Below are 7,956 nucleotides of genomic sequence, written 5' to 3' on the forward strand. Positions count from 1 at the left end.
GTTTTTTTTTAATGCAATGTAATACAAGAAGAGGAGCTCGTATTTTTTTGTGTGTGTTGACTTTTATTTACATGTATCGCACATGGGAGGAGACAGAGGGAGTTCACAGCAGCGTAAAAAAGATTGATGGTGCAGTAAAAAAAAAAACACACAGCAGTGTGTAAAAAGACAGAACCAAATGATGTAATTTTTGGTGTAGGGAAAAACCATGTGTGGTTTTGCACAGCAGTGCATAAAGGAAATGGTGGAGCGATTTTTGTAAACCTGTGTTATTTTTATTTACAGCAGTAAACTTATGTAAACTTTTATTACAGCAGTAAGTTGTTGTTTTTCACAGCAGTGAATATAAAAGGGATTTTACAGTGGTAAATCTTTGCATCAGGTTTTAATGAATAGAATGTTTTTAATGGTGGTGAAATACTCTGTTTCTTCATGAAATTTTTTTTAAGCTGTCTGTGCACAAAAATCCTGTGAAGGAAAAACAGAGCATTGCCTCTGTGTGTTTGTTTGAAATCTTGGTTTTGGTATTTCCCCAGCAAAAATACCCAACAGTATATGGAAGATATTACAGGGTATCAGTATCAGTAAACTGCCAAAGAAGGACAATACCAAGCAGAATCGAATTATACCATGATGGCAGAAACCAAACGTAAGGACAATACCTACATCGTTCACATTTTACAATTGTAATATTGAGCACACTGGCTCGACAGCCTTTAACAATCTACATATATACTACCACCACTACCAGACAAGTTGGGCTTCATGCATCATGCTCTATCCATTCAATCTGATCATCTGCTGCATTTTAGATTGTCACAGGTAATCTCTACCAATGCAGCCAGTTGGAGGAGGATCGTATGTCCCAGGAGTACCAACGGTCGTATAACCAGTACCACCACCAATATTGGTTGTATTACCAGTACCGCCGCCAATATTGGCCACAATATGGTGGGCGGTATGAGTGTGGCTAGTTTGCTTTGGCCCCTTCTTTTTCAGCTCTGTGTTCAGCCCTGGCAACGTTTTCTCTCATCTCAGCTTCAGTGTGTTTGATGTCCTTCTTCTCACGGGCTATTTCTTGATCTGTAGGGTTATGTACAGTAACCTTCTGGACCTGCATCCATATATAACAACAGCAGTGAATTACAAAATATCCAAATGCCAAATGCCAAGCACTCGATCCTCTATCTATCCACTAACACATATATAACACACATATTATATGTATGTTAATATTAAAACTGATCTACGATACACAGTTATCAACATTTCTGGAAGGACCAGTTTCTTCGAGTTCTAATGAATGAAAATAAGAACCCTTTGACCCTACCTTCACGTGGGCGGAAGCCTTAGCTTTATCCATCCCTTCCTTCACAGTGGTGATCATGTTGCTCATTTTCTCCTTGGCCATCTGCATCCTAACTTTGCTTCAAAGCAATAAGATCGATTCTTCCACTTGAAATAAAACAGTCTGAAATTTCGCTATGTATTAATCTTATCCAAACTGATTTATGAACCCGAATAGCATGTGCCCTTTGAAAGCAGAAATGATTGATCCATTCTCGAGACATTCCAATTATAGATGGTTTGAAGAAACGGGATTGCTGTTAAGGAGTTGTCAGTGTGAATGGCTTGATAGAGTAAGCCACGTTGCCTAGTAATTGTTAACGTGTCGAGCAGTGGCACAACGACCTTTTGAAAGCATCCGCGTCACGCGTGCCTTTCTCCTATCATAATTGTACATTTAAACATATGTATGTGACACCATCCTTCTGTATTGATTTCAGGTGTGTACAGAAATATCTATTTAATCATGGTATTTTAAAATATAGTAGTTCTTTATTGATGGGCAATGTAGATAGTTCCTGTTTTTTCTGGGCGGTGTGTTTAGGTTGGAGTTTTGATCAGGTTCATTATTAATGTTAAATGGAAGAATGTTTTGTTTAATATCAAGTTGTTGTTATCATGATTCTTTGAAATTAGGTAGAGTCTAGACCTTTCGGAGATCTGAATGATGAGAGTTAACCTTTTGATGTGTTATTTAAAATATTAATCAATTTTAAAAATTAAAAGTTTAAGAAATAAAAGTGTAATTTAATTATTAATGTTTTGGTTATTTTTCATGATTTTGGTAATGTAATTTTTTTTTATGAGATTACAATTTTTTATTAAATTGAGGGTGTAATGTTTAAATGAATTGATTTTTTTGATATTTGTGCATTAAATTTGTTGAAAATAGTTTATATTTATATAAATAATATCTTTAACATCAATTTCTTCTTATAACATACAAATTAAATAGAAATAAAATTAAATAAATATGAGTACTAATAGTAATAGTTATTGCTCATTATTTATGTTCTCTTCAATCTTTTAACAAATAAGAATAAGAATGTAAAACTTGAGATTTATTAATAGTTACTACTCACCAAAATTTATGTAAGTACTTAATTCTTAATAGGCAATTGATTTTTCCACTTCATATCTCTATTTACAATTTATCTAAAAAACATAATTTTCACTCTAATCGTAAGAACTAAGCTACAACACTATAAAAACACTCCAAAAAATTCAAAAATTTTACAAATAACTTAAACCTAATAATCCAACAAATCTCTACCAAAAAATCAAAATTTCTCATATTTAATCTAGGCTCAAAATATTTATCTAACATTTTTAAACAATAATAATATAATAATAATGAGTTAAAATAATTTTTAATAATAAAAAAATCATTTCCTATAGTTATAATTAACACCGGAAACCTAAAGAAGTGGCCCAACTCTAGCCAGATGACCTGCATCCACGGGCTTGGTAGCAGCCTGGTAGACTATGTTATTTCCGATCTCCCTTTATACAACGAAATAATAAATTTTGACATCTTAAATGACCACGAGCCTGACTATGATCATAGGCCTTTACTTGTAACTCTCAATTTTGTCATGCAAAGAGATCCCATAGAAAATAATCCTTATAGCCAAAAGAGCTTAATATTTGATAGAAATAAAAACGATCTCTTTCTAAATGAATTAAAAACTAATTTTCTTCATTTATCTAGTATAGACAACATAGAAGACCTCTATCATAATTTTATTACAACCCTCTCATATTCTATTAACAAGTTCTCAATTGAAGTTTCAAATAATAAAAGAAATAGCAAAACCAACCCATGGCATGACAACGATTCTAAAAGTGTGAGGAGAGCAATTAAGGAAGTTGTTGATGAATCTCTTAAAATAGGCAAGATAAAAATACAAAGCCCTCACTAAAAAGAAAAAGAGGTAGTACATTCGTAAAAGACAAGAGAATCTCTTACACCTCTCTAAGGTAGTTCCAAAGAAACTTTGGAGGTAGATTCTGAATAGGAAAACTAAAGATAATAATAAAATTGCTTTATACGATTGGAATTCCTATCTTAAAAAGCTTTATGAATCTCCAAATGTCATGGATAACTTTGAAACCCTACTCACAACAAAAGAATTTTTCTCATTAGAAGTCATTGATTTTGGGGTTAATCGCCTAGAAAATGGGAAAGCTAAGGACATTGAAGGTTACCAGGCATAAATCTTAAAAATTGGAGGTCCTGTCCTCATCCTCCACATCCATAAGCTTTTCAATCAAGCAGTCAAGCAACGATTCCCTAAACCATGGACTGAGAGCCTCATTATCCCTATTTTTAAAAGTGGGGTTACAAATAACCCCTCTAATTATTGGACAATTAGGATTAGCCCTCTCTTAGTCAAGTTATATGGTATTATTTTAGAAAAGAAGTTCAGCATATGGCTTGAAAGTGAAGGTAAGCGGCCTAAAGGCCAAGCGGGTTTTAGAAGGCATCACTCAACAATAAACCACCTCTTTATGCTTAGGATAATTGTGGAAGAATGTTGTAATGATAAATCCAACCACTTTTGCTGCTTTGTGGACTTGAGAAAGGCTTTCGATACAGTTCCTAGAAACAACCTTTGGAATAGATTAGAAGAGCTAAAGGTTCTTTTCGAGTTGAGAGCTGCCTCTATAAGGTGATACGAGAATGTAATCGGCAAACTAAAAAGCAATGAGGGGTGGTCGAAAGATATTAAATATAATATCAGAGTTAAACAAGGTTGCCCCTTCTCCCCTACCGTATTTGGCATTTACATCGACAAGCTTGAAGGTTATTTAGAGGAAGCAGGATGTGTTGGCATGATCTTAGCTGGGATAGTCATCATCCTTCTCTATGCTGATGATATTGTTCTTCTCTCAAAGTGCCCATCTGATCTTAAGGATTTCTGCTCTAGCATGGGTATGATTGTTAACACTGACAAAACAAAAGTTATGATTATCAAATCCAAGAAGGACACTTAAGCTAATTTTATGTATGACAATAATAACTTGGAGGAAGTGTATTCTTACAAGTACCTAGGAATTGATATTCATCACGAGCTCAACTGGTACTATAGTATTGAGAAAAGGACTAATGGGCGGTGGAAAGCTTATTTTGGTCTTGAAAATAATTGTGAAACAACAAACCTCGTAATGTGGGAAAAACAGAAGTTCCTCTTTGAAACTTTAGTCACTCGTGTTACCTTATATGGATGTGAGGTCTGCGGTTGCAACATCTCTAGAGAATCCTAGAGAAAGATTGAGAAAACCCAGAAGCGTTTTATAACGTATAACCTGAAAATTAAAAGCAATACACCCTATCCTATTCTCCTTATAAAAGTAGGTCTTTCCCCTATCGAGAGCCTAGCTATGACAAGGCTTCTAGTGTACAAGCACAAACTCAATAACATAGGAGATCATAGACTTCCTAAGGTAGCTTTAAAATCCAGGCAAAACCACCAAAGGCTCAAGCAGGGGTGGTATAAAGACATGAGGGCCTGGTTAAACCATTGGGAGATCAACGAGAATGATGCATTGCAAAACATTAGTAACATTAAAAATATTATTACTTCTAAGTTCAAAGAAAAAATGTGGTGTGAGAAAGATTTAGTAGCTAAGAGAAAATTAAGTTATTATAAGAAGGTCATCAACCCCACCCTAGAAGATCAAAAGTATCTCTCTATTCTAACTAGCTCAAAGAAGAAAATTAATCTAGAAAAGATTAGAACGAACTCTCATAAGCTCCATAGTGAAATAGGTCATTGGAAAGTTCCTAAAACAACATGGATGGAAAGGATCTGCCATCTCTTTGAGAATAGAAACATCGAGGATGAAAACCACTTCCTCTTAGAGTGCCCCATGTACAACCACATTAGATATCTCTTTCATAATCTCTATCAAAATACTGACCTTCCTAGCCTTTTACGATGTCAAAATTATAGTGAGCTCGGGAAGCTTCTCTCCAAGCTTTTTGAGCGTAGAAATAAAATCTTAAATCAAACTAAATAATTTGTTTCTTTAGGTCCGATAGACCAAAGTTTGGTCTCAGTGGACGTTAACCATCATCATCATCATCATCGTCACAAATATTTAATTACTTATAAATTTAAATAATAATATTTTCAAAATAAATAATAATATTTATTATTATTATTTTCTTGCTTCTTTTAATTAAGATTCATTTTTGAATCGGATATTATTATTATTATTATTATTTTCTTGTTTCTTTTAATTAAGATTAATTTTGAATAAAATATTATTATTATTATTTTCTAGCTTTCTTTAATTAAGATTAATTTTTTAATACATTATTATTATTAGTTTCTAGCTTCCTTTAATTAAGATTAATTTTTGAATACGGTATTATTATTATTATTATTATTTTTTCCCGTAGAAAAAGTTGTAATTTCTATTAGATCATAAGAAATTACATTCTGTAGATGTCTAAGCATATGCATAATGAGGCTGGCTGCCTCCCGGATAGTAGCAAAATAAACACAGTTTGTTTACAACCATGTACAAGTAGCACAAAAAACTAGATTTTGCCTCCACGCAGGGAGTTACGGTTCTCATATGGATGTTGTATCATAAAACAGAGAAAGCATGTAAAATATATGTGTGCTCCACGCAGGGAGACTTAAGAGTATAAACCTGGAAAATTAACTAAGAACCCGAGACCTGAAGTATCATGAAAAAGTGTCTATAATGAAACTATCAGTTGTTTACAGCAGCTGTATCTCCGCTGCCTTGTAGAAAAAAACCTGTGGGTCAAAAACAAAAAGAACTGTGTGGATAGGATGGGACCGTCTTCATAGCTATATCTCCCTTTGAGCGCGCAGGTCTACAAAAGGCCTGTGATAGTGTTGATGAAAAGTTCCATCCACTTCTTCCTGTATTAACCAGTCTTCTTCTTGCCTTTGCGCTGCCTGTTTTGATAGGAGGTCCGCCCTTGTGTTGCGCTCCCTGTAAATATGATGACAATCAAATTTTTCAAAAACTGCTATAAGCCTGTGTGTCTCATCCAGAATATGTCTCAAAGAAAAAACAGTGCAGATAGATTTTCTGTTGAGCCAGTTGCAGACAAGTTTTGAGTCTCCAAACAGTTGAAGTTTTGTGCAGCGTTTTTCAAGTGCAAAGTGGATAAGGTGTTTGGCAGTGGAAAGCTCGGCGTAATTATTTGTGCCCCTTCCCAGGTATATTTGTAATTTGAAGCAGTGATCTTCCCTTAGGAAGAGGAGGGCTCCTCCCCCACAGCCATCCGCTTGTGCTGAGCCATCAAAATAGGCCCAGGGGTAAGATTTGTCGATGTGTTCCAGGGAAATGGATCGAGGAGGGGCCTGTGGGGGGTCATCAGGGAGGAGTGCGAAATCAGCAAGGATGTGTGATCTGATGGATGGCCAGGATGGGATTTTTTGGTCAAAAATTGCTCGATTCCTCGCCGTCCAGATAGCCCAGCACATGAGGAGGGGGATGTTCCTATCTTTGCCCGAGTGATTCTCTAGCCAATTCAGCCAGGCTTCAATAATTGACTGTCCTTGCCATTGTTTGAGGGAGGGAGATTGAGAAGAAAGGAGGGACCATTGTTCAATGACCACAGGGCAGGACAGAAAAAGATGTTCAGTGTCTTCCTCATTACACCTACATAAATGGCACCAGAAAGGCCCATGGAAGGATCTTTTTTTCAAGTTTGAGCCTGTGGGAATTTTGTTGAAAAGGATGGTCCACATAAGCATTCGCGTTCTGGGAGCTGCTTTGAGTTGCCATATAGCTTTCCACCACTGCTGAGCATTTTCTGGCTGAAATTGTCGCATGAGCATTAGGTAACCTTCCTTAGGAGTGTATGAACCATTTTTTGCAAGTGCCCAAACTATCTCATCTTCCTCTTCTGTTATCCTGATGTGTGATTGGGTGAGGGATTCTGTGTAATTCTCCCAGTCATGCCGCCACTGTTCCGGAATGTGGAGATCTAGTGCTATCTTCTAGGCCTGTTGGAGAATGGTGGAGTTTTCTAGGTCTACTATATGGGCTATGTGAGAGACACCTTGGTCCAAAAGATGGGCCGTTAGTTGTGCTGGGAGACGATGGGCATTGCCGCAACCAATCCAAGGGTCTACTCCTATGCGGACTCCGTTTCCTTGATGTACTCTCCAAGTTAGACCTTCCCGAATGAGGGGAGGGAATTGAGAACCGCTTTCCATATGTTTGAGTGTCTTCCACTTCCCCTGTGTTCCCTACGGATCCAGCTGAAGATGCTTTCCAGGGCAATATATTTTTCCACTACTATTGTTGTCCGGAGTCTATGGGAGGTGATGAGTTGCCATCCTAGCTTTGCTGCCAGAGCTTTTGCGAAAAAATCCAGTCTTTTTATGCCCCATCCTCCCCATTTCTTAGGCCTCGCTATGGTATCCCATTTTACCCAGGCGAAGAGGTTCCCCTGTTTGTTCCCCTTCCATAGGAATCTGCAGCATATCTTTTGGAGTCTGGTTAGGATTCCTCTTGGTATCCAAGCCAACGACATCCAGTATACAGGGGTTGCTTCCAGCACAGCTTTTATAAGGGTGAGTCTCCCAGCCCTGGTGAGATATCTGTTATACC

General features: G+C 36.6%; 1 pseudogene across 1 annotated transcript; it reads right to left on the bottom strand.

Annotated features, from left to right (window-relative positions):
- Window positions 1–597: 597 nt before the first annotated feature.
- Window positions 598–1,530, bottom strand: LOC149152548 (protein LE25-like; annotated as a pseudogene). Its single transcript, XR_016263206.1, has 2 exons — window positions 1,331–1,530; window positions 598–1,114 (listed from the first exon to the last, which is right to left on the bottom strand). The product of XR_016263206.1 is annotated as a protein LE25-like (transcript).
- Between the last annotated feature and the right edge of the window lie 6,426 nt (window positions 1,531–7,956).

The sequence above is a fragment of the Pinus tabuliformis genome, chromosome 9 (genome assembly GCF_031772625.1).
Source record: "Pinus tabuliformis cultivar Carrire ecotype Pingquan chromosome 9, CPIR1, whole genome shotgun sequence".
In the NCBI taxonomy this organism is placed as follows: Eukaryota; Viridiplantae; Streptophyta; class Pinopsida; order Pinales; family Pinaceae; genus Pinus; species Pinus tabuliformis.